This window comes from Corvus moneduloides, chromosome 5 (assembly GCF_009650955.1).
Source record: "Corvus moneduloides isolate bCorMon1 chromosome 5, bCorMon1.pri, whole genome shotgun sequence".
Lineage (NCBI taxonomy): Eukaryota > Metazoa > Chordata > Aves > Passeriformes > Corvidae > Corvus > Corvus moneduloides.
The window spans coordinates 7,375,052-7,395,071 of record NC_045480.1 but is presented as its reverse complement, the minus strand read 5'-3'; the positions used below and the strand labels follow the sequence as shown (position 1 = coordinate 7,395,071).

General features: G+C 41.0%; 1 protein-coding gene across 1 annotated transcript in view; it reads left to right on the top strand.

The window, feature by feature from the left end:
* The first annotated feature begins 27 nt into the window (after positions 1 to 27).
* The window catches only part of FAM53A (family with sequence similarity 53 member A), a 71,935-nt gene continuing 51,942 nt past the window's right edge, over positions 28 to 20,020 (top strand). The window contains exon 1 of the mRNA XM_032109243.1: positions 28 to 110. The gene's annotated coding sequence lies outside the window, so the exon portion shown is untranslated. The remainder of the gene's footprint in view (positions 111 to 20,020) is intronic.

Below are 20,020 nucleotides of genomic sequence, written 5' to 3'. Positions count from 1 at the left end.
GGCCAATGGGCGCGGGCGGGCGGTGTAGGGGGCGTGGCCGGCGGTGTTTTGTTCGGTTGCCATTGAGCAGCCCGGTGCATAGGCGCGGGGGAGGCGGCGCGGCCGCGCAGGTACCGGCGGCTGCCGTGGTGGGGCACGGGGTGTGGGGGGGCAACGAGTGCGGTTGGCAGGTAACACCAGTCGGGCGGGTAACAGGTAGCAGCCGTGCAGACAACAGCCGGACAGGTAATAACAGCCCTGCAGGCAGCAGCCGGACAGGCAACAGCCCCGCTGGCGGTCCGTAGGCAGTGCGGGGCAGAGGGGAGGCGGCCCGGCCATCCTCGGACCCCTTCGCGGAGCTCGGGAGGCCGCGGGCTCCGCGCAGCTCCGGGCGGGCGGGGCAGCGAGCGCGGCCCGGGGGTCCCTGCGGGGCGGGGGTGTCACCCCGAGGCTGCGCTTCCCCGCAGTGGCACCTCCTGCTGCCGCAGGGCTGCAGGCTGCTCATCCCTCCAATTACCTTGATAGATAGGTAAAGCGGTGTGGATATTGTGCATTTTGTTGTTATTGTCGGTGCTCGGCCCGGGCCGCGCTCCCCCCGCACCGCCGGGGCTGCTGCCGTGCGCCCGCTGAGGCCGGAGGCCCCGCCGGCGGGCAGAAAGACCGTAAGCCCCCGAAATGAAGTTATTAGCGTTGATCGGCGCTGCTGGGGCGGAATCCGGGCCGGCTGCGCGGCGCTGCTGTGTCTCCCAAGGCCCTGGCCTGGCCCGGCCGTGCGGGGAAGGGAAGGTGCCCGGCCCCGGCGGGGCTCGGACATTCCTTTGTGCCGCTGCCCTGCAAACACATGTCTGCAGGCACGTACCCCGGCGATTTTGAGGCGATTCCCCCCTGTCTGGCTCAAGGATAGAGTTACCTCTGAGGAGGTGCGTGTTTTTCACAAAAGCTGCCTTCCATAATGATTCCTGGGTGGAAGCGGTGGTTATTTTCTTCCTTCCCCTCTCCTCTGCAATAGGAAAGTTGATTTCTAGTTTATGGCCCCAAAGTTTAACGACCAGTTGGGCTCAGTGGGCGAGTGAATGGGCTCTTTGTGTTATCCTAGCTTCTCTAAGGGCAGTAACATGGCTTTGTTCTGGTTATTTGGCTTATTAAATGTCTTCTGGCCTGCTGGGAGGCTGGATAGAAATGTGTGGTTGAAATTTGGTGTGCTATTTCAGCAGGTCGCTTTAGGTCCTATGAGATAGAGCAGCTACCTGCTGTGGAGGCTTCTCAGGATTGGTGCTCAGGGATCTGAACTCCTGGGGTTGGGATGGAATAGTTCAGGCATTTTCCCCTTTAGGGAATGACATCCCCATCCCAGCATTCAGAAGCTTTGGAACAGCTCCTCAGCTTTGGGGTTGCAGGGTTGAGAGGGGCTGGGTGATTCTGACCCATTAAGTCTCTCTCTGTCTTTCACCATGAGTGCTAGGCCTGGGGATGAGTTGAGCCAGCTGGTCAAATCCATTTTCTGGTTCACTGTGCTTACATTAAAATTAGCTCCTGAGAGCAGTTATTAGAGCCTTTACTATTGCATTACCTCTCGTTCATTTGCCTGACAAAAAATATTTTTGTCAGAAAATTTTGCCATTTTTGGCAAGAACCAGTAAGTTTGTCTCTCTTGTGGCAAGCTGAAATGTTTCTGGGTGTGTTTTAATTGTGAATGGTCTGCTTGCTTTGAGTCGGGCTTATGAAATGTGGAGCACAATGTTTGCTGAATAGCAAAAACTTTCCTGATGAAGCATGTTACTTGATCTGGTTTTATTGGAGGTGCAGTGTAATTGTTCAAGCCCAAAGAGCTTGTATCCTTACAGTTACTGAGCTTCCAAAAACGCCTGGAAGAATTGCACTCTGAGCCAGGAGACTAAAACATACGTGTCAAGTAGTTCTACATAAGCTGGTGGAACTCTGAACTAGAAAATGGGTCTACTATTCACTCGTTTTGAATTTCTGTGAAATACTGTTCATATTAACATGTCTGCTATTTTTAATGAGCCCTATTTTTTTGCATCAGTAGCAAGATGCTACTCTTCATCATATGGAAGTAAATGCTGCCTATTAGACATCAGCTCAAAACAGTGATCTGCAAGATCAGCCCCTAACGATATGATGCCCTTTTGGGATGTTCCTGTGGTAATCTGGCAGTCCTCTAGCGGCCTTTACCTGCCAGTGCGTAACCCATAGTTATTGTCTCTTTAACTGGGGGATTGAAGTTGGTTAAATAATTGTAAAGGGATATTTTAAATTCAGGATGGTTAAACTTCCCTTCTTCCCTTTGAAAAGCTGTTTTTCTGCAGGGTACTATGATTCAGAAGAATGAGGAGACTGAAAGAAGAAATATTTATATTTGCAACCATTGTGTTAAGCTTTGGAAGTTTAGTAGAGTTGTAAAACTATATTTATGAAAATATGGTGTGCAGATAAACTGAAAGCCTGACTATACTGAGAAGACTGCAATATATTGCATGGATTGTTTTATTTAAAACAAAACCTTGAAGGATTTATCCTTTCCTTTAGGAATTCTTTGAGAGTCTGGTAGCCATTACTGTGGCTCCCTTTTTTAGTTCCTTCTCCTTTTCCCTTCTCTGTGCTTTCTCCCCCTTCCTCTGTTGCCTGCCCCCAATCTACATTCCTTTGTGTTAGCAGTGATGATGGCAGTTCTAGTCACCTCCTGTGGTTTGATAGATTATTCCCTTTAGAATCATGTTGTACTTAAAACTTTCCAAACACAATTCTTTCCTTGCTCCTCCACTTTTTTGATGCTGGCTTTGAGTTTTGTTCTAAGGATTTGTCCTCTCTGGTTCTGCTTTGAGTTGTCTTAAATACTAGTAACAAGTCTCCTTAAGCCTTTAGTGGAAAATATTAGTATTTATGTTACGATTTACATTTCTTTCTGTGTATGTTGATGGTCATAATATAAACAGAAATTTTGTATTTTGGCAACAGTGAGCTTCTCTCTCCCCAGCAAGCTCACAAGTTCTGTGCTTTCTTTTTAGACAAAGCTTTGCTTGCTTTTAACTGTAATTTTGATTTTTTTGTGAAATAAACTTCTTGGACTATTTTTTGATAACTGCATTCTTGAGATCTGCTAGTTGTGTAAGAGTGGTCTTGCAGGTACTGTACTTCAAATAGAAGAGATTCCTGTGCATTGTGGAATTATCTGCAGCTTTTACTTTAGATATTGTAAGTAACATAATCTTACTGGGGGGGTGAAACTACTCACAAAAACCTGTGGAGGGCTTTATGAGCACCCCTGAAGGAAGGGTTAATCAGCAGAAGGAAGCCCTGTTCAGTGTTAAGGAAGGAATTCATCCTAGAAATACAGGTAGTTGAAGTCAGTGTAGGGTCTGATACTTCCTTGGTAGCTAAGTTTTAAATTCTTGACTCTACTACACCTGTGAGGGAGCCGTTGACATGGAGAGTGTGCTTTTTGGTTGTCATGAAGTTTGTGTCCTTAACGAGATCTTAGCACTGAAGTACTGCAATCCAGTGATGAGTCTGCTTAAAAAAAAAAAAAAAACCACCTTCACTTTGTTGGTTTCTCTTAACTGTAAACACTCTGTTAGGGTGGTTGAGACAGTCATATTTTCAGAAAATGGTCATCTTTAAGGATTTTCTTCTCACTCCAGAGGAGGTCTGTTAAAAAAAAAAAAAAAGGGGGGGGAGGGGGAGAGTGGCATATTCTTAGCTCCTTTCTAGGCTGCTCTACAAAATTTTGTGGTGATCCAGCTGGATATTTTGGTACTGTTGAGGATGGAGAAACCTGAAATCCAGGTAATTGTCAGCTCTTAGCATAGTCCTTTCTACGTGTGGTGCTGTTTCGGCTTTTTTTTTTGGTTGTTTTGGGGAATAATATCATTAGCAAGCTGGCAAGAAGCTGCTCAGCTAACTGCTAATGCTTTGCAGTGGGCGTAAATAACTTCTGAAGGCCATGTTTCTGCTAATTTTTAGGTTGAGGGGAGGAAGTAGGCAGGGTTGTTACTAAATACATTATCTGGGTTATGGCTCTCAGTTTACTGACAGCACTGTTTTTTAAGCAAGCAGTTCAATATTATGTTTTAAGGTAATACGAAGTTAGGATATTTTTTGAGGTATAAAAACAAAACGAATATAATTGGCTTTCTGCTGTTTGAACTTGAGAGTATTTTGGTGAAATGCAGCTGCCACATTTTGCATGTTGAGTGTTAACAGTAAGATCAAGGGTTCTGATCACCTGATATTCACATCATTGCTCTGAACCTGATATGACAACATTTCTTTAAGTGAAAATTAAACTGTAGAAAAGGCCCTGGGGAGAATTCTGTCAGTGATGTATCAGGTCCAGAGCTTGGGACATCCAGTGCCAGTGATGGCAACTGCTCTTCAGTGTGTATGGGTCTGTCTGTATAGATAGAGCCAAGGGTGTGAAATCAAACAGTATTTTGCCTAGAGCTGTCATTAGAAGTGTCATTTGCAAAACTGACTCTGTGTACCAAGACGTACACCTCATTGTGGGGAGGGCATTTGAGATGGAAGAAAGCGGTTTCTGCATTTGCTGAGCTTCAAAATTGGAACCCAGCTGGTACAGGAGATAAGTCAAAGAAATAACTGCAGCACCACTGTCTATACCTTTACTTCTGTGCTTCAGCCTGGGATCTGTGATGCTGGAAGACAGGATCTGAATTCCATTTTTTTAAAGAAATACTTCTTTGTCCTTAAGACTCCCCTCATCCAGCCAGCCTTGACAACTGACTTGCTGTTTGTTAATTCGCTTCAGTTTTCTTGGGTTATGGAAGATCACATTCTTAACTTGCCCATTTCTACATTAAAGTGAGGGTATAAAAAATGAAGGAAAACCTTTACTGTCCTAATAAGACCTCATACAACAGGGCTGTAGCTTCTCCTCTACTGTTGCCTTCCCTTGAGCCTGAATGGGAATAATAGAAACTTCTGTTGGTGTTATATTAACTTTAGGTCCCTAATTTGCATCTCAAATAACATTGTGAACAGCATTAATGCCTTCAAGGGGTTTAGGAGGTTTTTTAATTTTTAGGGTAAATGTATTTTTTAACCTAATTGGGCAGTTCACATTATTATTGCAGCATGTTTAATTTTTGCTCTGCACAGCTTGTGTTGATGTCAGTGGCTCTAAATCATTCCTTCAGTGCTGTGCACATGTTATGTTTCACCTTCTTAATTGTGGCTTTCGATTTTTGTCTTGGTAAAGTATTCATCCATTTCATACAGTTATGACTGGATACTGTATGATATTTTTGTTCTTTATTCTACCCTCAAAAGTTTGTTTATAATGAAAATTCTTGTTTTAAAGTTTTTTTCCTTTAACTCCCTGTGCTTTCCCAATGAAAAATGCACTTTTCTGTCTTCCTTCCAGGTTTCTGTTGAGCTGACCTCCTTTGTTTTTAGAGAGATGAAAGTTTATCATGTTTAAGGAAGGGTGCAAGTGACAAAAGCTGTGTGTCATTTGGATATGTCAAACCCTGGGGCTTTATCAGCTTCCACTGTACAAAAGTAGTATGCAAAATATGGAAGAGGTTAAAGTTTGGAGCCTCAGGTGTGATGTAAGTTATAAAGCAGAATTGTGGGAACGTGGTTAAGGTAGGATGGGTCTGGATCTGGGGTTCTGCCTTCTGCAGCTCAGCATTTCTTAGTCAATATGTAAATGGCCATTGAGGTTGCAGGTGGTTTTTGTATCATGTTTTCATAACATAGGAAACTTCTGATCTATGGACTGTTGGAGGCTGTGATTTATTGATTTTTTTTTTTAAGTGCTGGTCTCCATTTAGATACCTGAGACCTATTTGTATGTTTGTATAGTGTTTTTGATAAACTGACAGTTAAAATTACAATCCTAGTTTTAAAAAGGGAATTTCTTTGCCCAGTTATCCCAATGTGATGGTAGTGGCAAATAATTCATTGCTATCTGTTGGAATGGAGGGTAGTGGTGTGTGAGCATGCCTGAAGACTGCTGCTGGGCTTTAGAGCATTATTTGCTGCAGTATTCAGTAAATGAGAGGAGAGAGGGGTAATGAAAACAGCATATAAGAACTGCTTACATGAACCAGCTGAAGTACAGCATGTATTTCTTGTAGTGGGAAGGGGGAAAGGAACAAGTACCCAGCACTTCATCTTTTCATTTCTTAAAAGCAATGAAATGGAACAACAAAGTTGAACCTTGATGAATTTGAGAAGTGTGAGTATTTTGGAGGCTGAAGTTCTGCTGCCTGTTGTAAGAGGCTACCAAAGGTTAAGAGACAGCAGGGGTGTTGCTGGTTTAGAGATTCTGCTGGCACTGGAACATGAGCCAGTGTGTTCCAGTTCCAGCCTGGTGCTTGGCCTGTTCCCTTCTCAGGATGCATAGTAGTCCTCTTGAGCTTGGCTGCACATGTGCCTGCTGACTTCATCCTTTTCTTCCACTAGCGCCCCATCCTGACCAGACCTTTCTGGTTCAATATTTGGATAAGAAATTGCTGAACTGCAGGAGGGTAAGGTGGACTGTTGCTGCTCTTCTGCTTTCATGCTCTACAAATCAGAAGAATGTCATTTAATAAAGCAGGAAAGTACCTGGATGAATACTTGTAGTACCAAATTATTACAGAGGATGAAAAAGGATAGTACTTTGTCATGTTTTATGCTTTTTAGGTGGTCTATTTATGCTTGAGTTCTTAAGAGTTAACTCTTCTGTGCTTTAGTGACTTTAGATTTTGCAGTTTAAATGGGAACTCTGACTGGCTGTAACTAGTGCTCTTTACCTCAGCTCCTCATCTGTAAAATGCTGCATATCTTAGTTTTTATTTTGGAGTATTTGGCTGCTGTGTGCAGCATTTTCCATCCTCAGGAAGTTCTAGCCCAGCCTGAGGCAGTGGGTGTAAAAGGTGCACACATGTTTGTGTGACGGTGCCTTGACACCACATCAGTGAAAGCCATTACATCACCCTGCTGGGCTGTTAGAAGGCAAAGCACGCCTGTCTTTCTCAAGTAATGGGCTTCTGGCTTCTCTTGGTCAGAAGAAAGATGCAGCAGAATACTGCAATATTGCTGAAACTTGCATGCTGCCGTGGGAGGTGATTGAAGGGGATTTATTCCTGTGTGAAGGAAGTATGGGGAAGGTGGTACTTTCTTTTGGTAATAATAAAATAACCTGGTTATGCAAAACCTGAAGTTTTAATTTGAAAAATCAGAAAGGTAACTTCTAGTTCATTGAAACTCAACATTCACTGTAGAAGGATAAGCAAAAACATTACAGGGACTTGAAACTGAGTTCATCATTAAAAAAAAAAAATTAGGGCTGTGAAAGGTGTAGGCTGGTCGTGAGTCTCCTGCCCCATACTGGTATTGCACATCTAATGTGATTCATAACAGAAGCCTGAGCAGCTCTTCTTTCTACTTAGTCCAGTGCTTTGCTGTCCTCAGCATTAAAACTTGTTCTGAATATGAAACCAGACATCTTCCTTACTGCAGGTCAAGCTTATTGCCTAATTCCCTGGACATAAGGGGCAGCTATTCCTTCCCCTGTTGTAAGTAATCTTTCAAAAATATTTGAACTGTTCTTTGCAATGTTCCTGTTTCCCCATCTGTTTGCCCTCCACCCTTGTGATACTTTTGTCCTAAATAAAACTTTTGTATTCAGGTCTTCCTGAGAGGTCATGGTTTTTTTCAGCCCTAACCATTCTTGTTGTTCGCTTAAGTTGGTTCCCATTGAGCTTCAAGTGTGCTGCTCAAAGCCCAAGTCTGTACTGCAGCTGAGACTGTGCTGAGTGGAGTGAAAAAATGGCTTCATGTGCCCTGGAGCTGATATTCCTGTTTATGCATCCCCATACATTTGACTTTTTTACACCAGCTTAACACTCATTTCAAGGTCAGCCTGTTGATCCCACCTAGCTCACAGCTTTCTTCTGAAGAACTTGCCTTCCTGTTTGTTCATTTAATCCTGCCTGAGCGTGCCTTTCAGAACTCACTTGTATCCTATTACTTGCAGAACATTTTTCCAACTTGTCAAAGTTATGCAGAATTTTAAGGCTGTCTTGCAGTCCTTCCTGCTGTTCTCCTACATATAATAAGCCTCCTCTGCCAGCAGCAGATCACGGGAAGCACAGAAATGGAACTGAGCTGGGTTCCTGCTCTGTGTGTTCTCCCACACACCACTGGGAACTGCTCTGTCTATGATTGTCCCCCAAGGATTGCATTTGCTGTAGAGCCTTTGCTTACCTCCCAGCAGCAGAAATCTGTAAAATTTATGTATGTGAGATCAGGTTCCTCCCTGTCCCTAAACCCTGTTACACTGATGTCCCAGTGAGCCAGGTGGGTGCTGCACACCTCTTCGTAGCTGTTTAGTGCTCACAAAAGGTTCCCACTCTTCCCAGAGGCTCTACTTGAATGTGGGGGAATTGGAGACCAGTGACATGAATTTTGACCTTTTTTTGAAGGCAGGCATGGAACAAAGACAGGCCTAACTTCAAACTGATGTCCAAACCTTTTTTTTTTTTTTTTTAAAAAAAAAAAACCAAACCCCCAACCATGTCCTGTTTCTGTCTGTATTTAAATATATCACATAAAAGCCTAAATCTAGTACCTTGCAAATAATTCCAGGTGTTACAGGGTGGCTGAAGTCATCTGTAGTTAGGGTTCTTTGAAGCTATTCATTCTTGAGATGAAATTGCTCTTGCATTGCAAGCTACGTGTTGAAGGATAAGCTCCACTATTTGGAACAGCTTTTCTTTAGAGTATTTTTCTTGGATTTATATTTGTAAGTATTTGTTGACATCTCTATAGGTGCAATTTTCTCTCTTTGAAATCTTAGTTCTTGCATCATCTCCCCTGTTGAACTCGATGCACATAATGAATCATGTGCTGCATAGAAGTGGATTTCTCTGAGCCCTGTCTCTGTTGGGGTTGTTTGACATGGTTCTGTAAGTGCTATTTGTTGTTTCTTCTCTAGCACCTCTCCCTGTAAACTTTCTTTACACTTCTGCCATTCAGTAATTCCCTTAGACTTGCTTATCATTGCCTTATTTATAGTCCCTGCACGTGTAGCAGTTTATTCTCATCACACAGATATATTTGAGTGTAGTTAAAAGTTTTATTGTGCCTGGCTACAAGCTGGAATAATTAATCTTCCAACCATTCTTTCCATGAATGCTCTAAGGAGATGGACAGATATCCTTTGAAATCATGCTGCAATGTTAAATTGAGCAGAGGTTTAGAAACTCTGATAATCCTAAAGATATTGAATGTTTGTTAGATGGGATTGCCTCAGTGACCACTCTGAATCCACAAAATGTTACCAGAACAGTAAGGCAGCATCACCTGGTATTGGGAAGTTAAAGGCAAATGTGGCTGGTGAAATGTGTGCTGAGCGTACTTAGTTATTAATAGTTGTTTGTAAGTATTACAAACATTAAACAGGGTTATGGGGGAGCTGTGTTCAGAAAAGTTCTTTCACGGTGTATTCATGGTTGTGGCAGGTTTTTCTGTATTAAGTGTGATACTCAAATTTTACTAACATTGCAAAATGCCATGTATCCTTGAGATTAAACTTTATAGTCCTGTTAAATACACAGTCTTAAACTTTGGAACTAGTTTGGGGGGACCTTCCCTTTGCCCTTTTCTTGCTGGAGCTCAAGCTGATCAAATAAAACCAAACCTAGTTCTGAGTTCTAAACTAGCTGTTGAACTGAACCAAACTGCAATGAAGTAAATGCCTGTTGCACCTGCAGGAAAGGCTGCAGCTGTCAAAAGCTTGTTTATCACTTCAGTACTTCTTGGGTCCAGGTGTTCAGCCAGCGACTTCCCCTAATGCAGTGGTTTTCTTCAGATCTTCAGCAGAAAAGATGTTACTGCTTTATGCAGACTAGAGTGTGCTTAACCTTTGCATGTGTGAAGATGCCAGGACCCCAGATGTCATTTCAGAGGCTTATTTTTAAAGGAAGCTTAAATTAACTAACACTTTTTGTCAGCACTGAAAGATTTTTTTGAAAGACTGAGTTTTCAGGTGAAGAGCTAAAAGGACGCACTTGCATCTCTCTTACTGTTGACTTCATTGACTGTACTGTTTTGTCCTTCAGCTTGATTACCAAAGTTGATCTTGTCAGAATGCTGTAGTCTGTAGAGGTAACTACCCAAGTGGGAGGTCCCATTTCCTTTCCAAACACTCTTGGTCATGTCCTCCCTTGCACAGTTGCTGTCTGTGAATATTCTGTGCTGAACTTGCCAAGTGACTACCTGCTGCCATTCAAAAACTGCTAAATTTCTGTCCCAGTCAGGGAAGATTAAAAGTAAAGGCCTTCCTCAATGCTCATTTTTCGCCTGGCATTTTTGTGCTCAAATAAAATAGTAATTTTGGCTTATACTGATTGAAGTGTGGTCTACAGTACTTGTGTACTAATTGGCGCCTTGTGCCCGTTTGCTTCCCATACAGGGGCATGGCTTTACATTAAAGCTTTGTAGCCCAGTCTGCAAGTAAGCTTTGTAGTCTGGAGTTCTGGTGACTTCTGTAAATTCCCTTTGACAAGTAAATCTTTCCACAGAATTTGCTTGTAGAAGCAATGAGTTGTTGAATCTCAGATAGTGTTGAGGTAGTACACAGAATATATTAAGCTTTTCCATCAAGCAAAGGTGATCTTCCAGTATTTAAAGAAAAAACAATCATACTAATGTGCTAAAGTAGTTCACCTTTTTTTCCATTCTCTTATGTGCTGTAACTTTGTCTCATGGGATTTCTTTTAGTTGATGTAATTGTTACAAATGCTTTTTCTAAATACCTACTGCAATGTGTACCCCTTGGTTTGTGTCTTGACCTCTAACACAGTGTTTCCTGAATCCAGCTGTTCATTGTGCTGCTTGAAGGCTGACTGCATAGAGACAAAGTAGTTATCTGGCTTTTGAAATAGTCTAGTGAGCTAGTAAGAGCTGCATAGCTCAACTGAACTAATTTTTATTGAAGTACCTTTAATAGGTCTGGCAAAAGGGATGTCCCTGGTGACACTTGAAGTAATGTTTGAATTGAATGGTGAAAGCACACAGTATTGATGTGTACTGCTTTTGTCTTCGTATTTCATTCCATTATTTTAATGGACTTTAATTTGTGGTATGCTCATACTTGGGGCATTTGTTGACTGAGGGCTCACATGTAGAGCAGATTATATGTAATGCAGATCCCTTCAGAGGCTTCACCATTCCAAAGCTCATGGCATGTGCAAAACAGAAGCTGGAAACCAACAAATAATTAACTTGATAGGAACAACAAGAAATTCTTCATACTACCATTCAGTTTTGGTACTTGTAGTGTGATACCAAGATGTCTTTATTTAAAACAAAATTTTTGCTATTTGAAAACTGTGTGGTACTTGGGTTTTATTTTCTGAATTCTAATGGATCTGGTGCTGCAGAACTTGCCATCTTTTTGTGCCACCTCTTGAGGTGGTTTCTCCTGCCAGATGAATTAAGGTTTCTTCAGTAACAAATTACAGATGGTGAGCCATGATAGAGAACAAGTTTGGGCCACGAGATGGAATTTGGTTGTCAGCTACACACCATATTTCATATCTGTTCAATGCATTTCCATGCTCTTTCCACACAGATAATGTAGCAGCAAGCTTTAACCACTTTGTGCAAGCCTGCATGGAATTTTACTGTTGTGCAAATGTCTCCTGTAATTTGCTTTCTTTATACTCTAGGGTTTTATATGAAAATATGTAAACAGTGTACTTGTGAACTGCTAAAATAAGTATATACACATACATATGCTCATTCAGTATAGTTGCACAATGATCTTCTGGAGAGTTACAATTTTGAGCAAAGATACACTCTTCTTAAACTGCTAAATTGGGGATAATACTTTGTCATGGGAAGGAAATATTACTCATAGTATGAAAAATTAGGACAGTAAAGCTTGGAGAAGTGTGCTTCATGTTGCTGTAAGCATCGAGATGTATGGATATTTACAGAATGCTGCTCAGAACTTGAGTTCTAAATTTAGTGCTATCTGCAGTTCACCAGCTGTACTATTTACTGAAAAATATTTGGACTACCATAGGTTCCTCATTTTTAATTTCCATAGTTGTATGCAAGCTGATGAAGGGAGTCTTCCCTGTGTGCAGATTATATAGCTCATTAGATCCCTGAAATGCCATGAAGTAGTATCTTTACATAAGTGGTTTTCACCTGGCCTAAGGCCTCCAGCAAGAACATTTCACACTTGGGATCATAAAAACAAACCTACTAGTTGGGCGTTTTATTTTAAACAAGCCAACCAGATGTCTGAAACTCCTCCGAATGAACCTGAAGGCAAACAGGAGGAGGTTTATTAGCTGTGTGTGTTTTGGGAGCAGGATGTATGGAAGAGATTTGTATAATCCCTCAGCTCCAAGCCCATAGGCTTTGGTAATAGAACAGTACTTCAGTGCTGATATTATTCCATTCTATCACAGGGAAGCCGGATGTGCGTGGGGTAGTCGTTGTCACTGCCACATGAGTTGAGGGTCAGTGCTATTTTTTCAACCTTGGGTATTTTTAAAGTATGCATATGTGCCTGTTTTACTTCTCAGTTTTAAGGGCAGACACTGAGATAAAGTAGGTGATACTACTCATTATTTTTATTTTTCTTCCTCTGGCTTTTTGAACTGGTGGAGTGAAGCAAATATCTCAGTAGTAGGGCTGGTTAATCTTGATCTATTTTTTTTATTCCTCAAGCCTTAGTAGAAAAATGAAATCTCATGGGTCTTGTACAGTCTGGATCACTTACTTTAGTGAAAGTCTGCTAGGTAGGTAGATTTCTCCAAACACTAATATTATCAGTATAAATTACTATGAGTCTGAATTTTGTATCTTGCTGGAGGCTTTGTCTATGAAGTAAATACTTCAATTGGTTTTAAATAGCATAATTTATAAAAGCAGTATGTGGGGGTGAAACTAATTTGTTGCTAGGACCTGAGCTTTGAGATTTTAGTAGTATAGACTGAAAGTTACAGTAAAAAAGTGGTGATTGCCCACTAGGTTTTGTTCTGAATTGCTTAAACAGGCAATAGCTCTTGGTTTGAGTAGTGTTGTCTTGAAATAATGACTGTTAACTCACTTAGTTCATAATTATGGCAAAAGCCGAGGGCTTGGTGTTCGTATGTTCAAGCCTCAGTAGATCAGGCTTCTGTTCCTCAATATCACACTGTAGCCTTGGGTTTTCTGCCGTAGGGCTGAGGAGAAAGAGTCCAATTCTCACATTGCAGGGAGATGACTGGTCGTGGGCCAGAGCTGATGGCTCATTCAAATGGAACTCCAAACAGATCAGATGTAAATATTCTTCAGCAAAATTAATGAAATCCTTGCCTGTCATTGTGGTGGATTATTTTAGGAAAGAGCGTAAGTAACATAAGCATCTTGGAACAGCATCTTTGTACAGCATCAGACACAAGGCACAGCTAGTCTGTTGTCCTATCTGACATAGATGCTTTAAAAGATGCAGGATGACTTGTCTGTGATATGAGTATTAGTGGTCTTCAGGTGTGAAAGACAGGTTTAAACCTGAGAGACTGACTTCTTACTGATAGGAGTTGGCAATAAAAAATGCTTTAACCTCTGGCTGAGTTGAATTCTTAGCCCTAGTTTTCTGTAGTGATGTATTCCCTGCTTTAATTAGGTATGACCTGGAAAAAGTCTCTTGAGCTTGCTTCACCACTTCTGTTGCTTTGAGACATGTACTTTATAAACTGTGACAAAGGTTTAACACTGCCTATCTCCACCCTTTTTCCTTTCTGGAAGGAGACTCTCATCTTGGTTTAAAACCAAAGCCAAACCACTGACACTTGAGAAGTAAAAGGTGGTATATTTATTACAGACAGCAGTTCATTGTGTAAAATATTTTATGTGTAATCAAAATGTATTAAATTATTTTAGGCCTTTGTTTTGTATGTTTCTCGGCCAAGTTGGGTGAATTGTACAGCTAAGGAAGGGAAACCATACTATCAAAGGTAATACCAAAGTATTACCTTTAACCTCTTTCCAATACGTCACCTGCCTGTTTTAAGTAAAGTGGAATCCATAGGCTGTGATGGATGAGGCTTCCCTTCCTTCTCTTAGGAGCTCTTGCATCTGAAGCATGGGAGATGGAGTAGAAGTGAGTGTGTAGGATGCAGCCTTATTTTAGTAGCCGTTTATGTTTTTTCTCAGCTGCCTTAGTGACCAGCTGGTCTTAGTGATGATGCTTTAGGGTCAAAACAGTGAAATTCTGGGCTCAGGAGTGATTTTCTGCATTTGAGGTAAGTGGACCTAATATTTATTCTCATCTATCTCTGGAGACATTACCAACCCAAATCCTAGTTTTTGACCTTAAAATGGTGATCTGTAGTCCTGCCTTGGACATTCATTAAGTGATGTATGTTCTTCAGGAGAAAGTTTTGAGCTCTTGATATTCCTTGTGCTTCTAGAGCCTGTGGAATATCTGAAAAACTTGTCTCCAGTGGCCATCAGTTGATGTAAAGGATCCCTTCTAGCCTATTTTTCTTGTCCCTTTTTGGAGTTTTGTGCTGGAGTTGTCAGTCTTAATCGAAGCTTGAACACCTCATAATATTGAGGTTTCCTTCTAATAAAAACTGGTTTATGAAAGCACTGCATGGAGAAAGTGAAGAGATTCTGTAGCTCAGGAAATCTGTCTTCAGTCCTTTTAGAGAAACTCTAAATGGCAAATGTTGGAACTGGGTTCTTTGGTTTGTTTGTTCAGAGTTCTAGAATGTGTAGAGTGTGGTGTTAAGCCTTTATTTTGTCAGATCTGAACTCTTCAGGGAGAACAACTACAATTTAAACAGAGTTTTCTAGATAGTTGTGAAACAGTTTCTACAGAATACAGACTAGGGTTATAAACTCTCCTCTCTTTGTCACTTTTGGTCAGAAACTTATTCTAATGCACTGTTTAAAAACTCTTTGTAAAGAACCTCAGAAAATAAAGGGGTGCTATAAAGGGCATTGAGAGAACTCATGAAGTATAATTTTTTGGAAATTGAGGTGTCCCCTTTTAGTACCAATCCCCCAAAACACTGATTGATAACTTTATAGCTGTAGGAAACTTTCTAATTAAACTGATTTTTTTTTTTTTTTTTTAACTTGATGTGTAATTTTGGAAAGTTTGCAGAATAGCCACACTGCAGATTAGTGCTAGAAAGGTTAGAGTCCAAATAATTCTCTTTTAAGTGCCTACTACCAAGAACTTTTCTGGGCTAAAAGTTATTAATAATAGACTTATGTTGTAAGGAATGCTTAGCCTCTCTGTGAACTTCTTAGCACTGTAGTAAATAATGTGTACTTTTAGAAATAGAATGTTCTCTTCCCTTTTGGAAGCTGGAATTTTGCATTGCAAGAAACTAGACATTTTGTAGCCTTTTGTCACATAGCATAAACTTTTAGCTTAGCAGTTTTTGAAAAGCTGGTCTTCCAACTTAGTGTTGCTTCAAGCATAAGTGAGATGGGACAGACAATGCTCTCTTAAACCTTGATCAGTTTTGTGTGATGTTTCAATTTTTAAATGCTTCTTAGATGCTTCAGGAAGTGCCAGGAGGCGAAAAATCGCATCACCTTTCATCTAGTCTAGTAGCAAAATCATCTAGATCTGGAATTAGTACTGCTGGAGTGATTAGCTCCTTTGGCTTGCTGAAGCAGAGATAATATTTTAAAGGACCTACTTATCCGAATTGGAATTTTGACTCCAGCTAATCCTTTTCTTCTGCTGGGAGCAGGCTAAGTGCATGTATGGGATTGTTGGTAATGAGGGTTCCATGTAGCGCATGGAGCAAAGAGTAGGAAATAATGAGGAGTAACAGAAGAAGCAACCCTCTCTGTTCTCTCAGGTAATTTTAGTGCCATAGGCAGAAAAAAATGGAATTGTGATCACCAAGAAACACCTACATTTGTCTTACAGGGAAATAATCTAAAAATCTTGTGATCTCTTCTTCTTTATGCAAGATAGAACTTCCAGAAACAGAGAAGAAATTGTTAGAAGTGTTTCAAACAAATATAAATTTTCCCATTGAGATGAGCTGTTGCTGGAACATTTTGTCCTGCAGGATGTAGAGGAGGAGGAGTGGGTTGGAAATGAGTCTGGCTGCCTTACTTTCTTAGAGCCAAGGAGAGATTTTTTTTTTTGTATTGGCTTTGTGTTCTTCATCAGGACTCTTCATCTCTTTGAAAGTAGCTTGTCAAATTGAATGAGCCTCTGACATCCTTTAATTGACTGGGAGGTTGGATAATCTGTATTTTTAGTAGTCTTCCCAAAAAAAGACACCAGTGATGTCACCGAAGATACAGAATTCATGACATGAGCACTTCTGTTCTATCTTCACTGTTAATTTTGGCAGAGATTTTACAAGTCACTACTACTTGTAGCTAAACTTTTAAAGAAATAAACCCTCTCTCCTTTAGCAGTACTATAGAGATACAATAATGAATCTTTACTTTTCTCAGCCTTCAGAATGAATAGAAAAGAACTTCAGAACATAGACAATGGTAATACTGATTCCATCACAGCTCCTTCTCCAGCTGTGAGGAATGTTAGCTTTGGCTTGCATTTGGAGTTTGATTTTTATATTCCATTTATTCCTTTTGATTAGTCTACCTTTCAACAATAAAAATAGCTTCTCTTCCTCCCCACCTCTCACCTCTGCCCTCCAGCTCAAGGAAATTGTAGGAAGATTAAGTCTCTCCCAGGACAGAGACTGAGTAACATCTTTTGTTGTGTGTGTTTATCTTGGAGGTCTCAGCTTGCTTGCTATCCTACCTAATCAGGCTCCAAAAAGAATGGTGTGCTAAGGGAAAGATGGCCATAATCTTGTAGTACTCCATCCAACTTGGAGCTCCAAGGGCAATTATTAGCTCAAGGCTTAGAGGATGTTCCTGTTTGAACTGGCAGTTCTTGGCTCCACGGCTGCCTGTGGAGACTTGGTGACAACAGAGGTGTGTTACCTGTGGGCTATATCCAACATATTCCAGGGCAGGACTGGATTGTGCCAAGATCTCTGCCATGAGGCAGCTGAAAACATGCAAATTCAGCAGCATCCTTGTTGCCCTAACAAGGATGGTCAAATGGTTCATATTACTGAAAATCCAATTAGTATGAAGTGCTGAGCAGTTTGAGAGGGATTCAGCCTGATAAGCATAAAGAGTATGACGAGGAGAGACTGAAAAATGAAGTTGGATGCCTTTAACCAGCTCTAGAAGAATACCATGGTGGAAGAAGTATGTAAACAGCTTATTCTCTCTGTGGATCCATTAAATACATACCATAGCAGAGAGTCTTGAAATGAACTAAACCCTCAAAAGTAGGAAAATCAACTGAGAAGCTTTCCTCTAGGAGGTAGAGGGACAAAAAGCCTATAAATGCATAATAACGAAGTTTTAAGATGACAACAGTTGAGTGAAGCTAGAGTCACTCTGAAGAATCTCTTGTGTCCTGTCAGCCAATATTTATTAGCAAAGATGAGGGAAGCAATTCTTTGGGGAGTATAAATAGCTCAACCAGCGTGAACCAGGAGGCTGGTCACTGAGTTAAGGTTCTGAGCCTGCAGGAGTGATTTCAGATCCCTTTGAGCTGGTTAAGTTTGACCAGTCAAAGAAGTACAAATTGGAAAAGGAAGATGGGAGTGAAACGTGCTCAAACCGTGCTTGAGGAGGAGATGCCTAATTTCTGATGAAAGAAAAATCTGCCTGGCTCACTGTAGGAAATGCTGATGTCAACTGGCTTTCTTGTGTGGTGTATTTCTTTCTTTTTCTGACGCTGTAGCTGGACAGGTACTTGGACAGGCAGTGTCAGCATCCCGCAATGCGCCCACACAAGCATTTGTGTCCAGTTCACGGCAAACCAGGCTGGGGAGCTGATCCAGCTGGAAAACAACATTTCCCAGAAACAAAAGGAAGTGTTTTGGTTTTATCCAGCTATAAAAATTCCCTGATCTAGTTCTGTGATGAGCAGAAACACTTGTGCTGGCACTCTGCTGTGGGCCACAAATAGCCAGAGAAGACAATGTGTTGGCAGCTGTGATGGCAGCTGAGGTACATCAAACTGCAACCTAGAATGCCTTTCATTGGTAGGTGTGTGATGGTGACATTTCAGTGGTAGAAGTGTTGGCGATGTTTTGACCACTTAAACATTCATTGTGTTGTCTTTAACAAGGACTGCCCAATAAGAACAGATTTCTAGTGTAGAACAGTTAATGCCAATGTACAGATCAAGAACATTTAAGAAAGATGAGAAGGGAATTCACTTCCAAAGCATGCTTCTGATCTGAGCTACAACCCCTGCTATTAGGGTTGTGCTTCATATTGAGACATGGGATTTACTCAGGAGGGGGAGCAGTAGAAAGTGGGAGGAGATGGGTGAAGGCTTTTCTGGCCAACAGCACCTTTTCATCCCTCCCCCTACTTAAAAATAAAATCTTTGTCAGTGGAGCATGTCTCCATTTGAAAAATTATGATTGGTAAGTGTGAGTTGCTAAAATGAAACTTTTTGTGGGGGATTTTCCACACTGCCTATGTTTCAGAACTGATTGGGTTCCATGCTGTCACAAAGGGCCTGAGTGGTTGCAGTGCCCAAGTATTACTTTCAGTAGCTGGTAGGATTTATGAGTGTGGATAACTACAGTTCAGCATGATTCTGAAAGTGCCATGCTTCTATGATTTCATGTGCTTTCCCTTTATCCTTTGATTCAGTTGGTTCATTAACTAAAGTCTAATATCATTCTGTCTAGTCTCTCCTTATTTTAGCTTGTATTAAGCTGACTTAAAATTGCAGTGAAACATTTGAAGATTTGAAGTACTAAGAAAAATAAAACTATAATTAACTGATTACACATCAGTTTTTCTCCCATCTTTGGTTAGTTTTATTGGATTTTGATTTTTTTTCCTTGTGAAAAAAACCCACAAATTCTTCTACAGCCCTTCAAATAGAAGTAATGAAGCGTCTGCTGAACTTTTCAGCTGATTCTTAGTAGTAGCCTCTTACTTGTGGAAATATTAATCCTTAGCATAGATCTGAAAGTCTTTGCACCAGTTATGAAGCTCTTCAGTATGTTTTCAATCTGTAAAGGAGCAAGTTCAGACTTCCAGTCAGGCTTTCGTGTGACTTGTATTCCGAATTTCCAGATTTACTTGAACTCCGCCAGGTTTAAAAGGGACACAGCAGTGTTTGATTGTGCTGCTCTAGATACTGCTGTGTTCACATGCTTGCCCTCAAAGTTGGCTTCAGTATTTCATGAACCACGCTCTGCTCTGACTGCTCACATTGAACAGTGTATGTGCAGCTTTTACCAGTGAGTGTATGAACTTGGAGGTTTTTTGATGTTTGACCTGGTGTAATTTCAGAACAAGATGTAAATATTTCAAGTTGTGTGATTTCCTGAAAGACAGAACATATGTGGTAAAAACAGACCAGTTGAATTTCCAGCTATCTGGGTAGCATTATTTGTGGTGGAAGAGCATTTCTAAGCATGTTACCTTACAGCAAAAGAAAAAGTAGATATAAGAACAGGGCCAAAAGTTGGGTAGGAGTTGTATTTGTGGGACAGCTCTCAGGCTGAAGGAGGCTGCTGTGCAGCAGACTGCTGCGAAGGTAAAGCAGTGCATGGTTAGCATATGAAAATCATATTAGAGGAGTACTTAAAGGCAACAGGTTTAAAAGATAGTCTGACATCACTATTGTGATTATTAATATCTTAGTTTTAAGTGGGTTTAACTTGACTCATAGCCTCAAGTTGCTTTTTTTCCTTGCTACTACTGGTTATTTAAACAGCTAATTAGTAGTGTGGAAGAGGCAATATTTTATGGAAACATTATTTGAAAATAATTTCCTGCCTTTTTTTTAAACTGTAGATGTTAAAACTAGAAAATGTAAGTAAACTTGTGGTCCTAGCAGCATCAATGTTCCTTCCCAAAGCCTCATGTTTAAATTTGGAAATACCTCTGTGAGGATCTCTTCCCACTTTATTTTCCATAAGTGGTCCCTGAATATGCTTGACCAGCTTAAATAATTGAGAATGGTTAA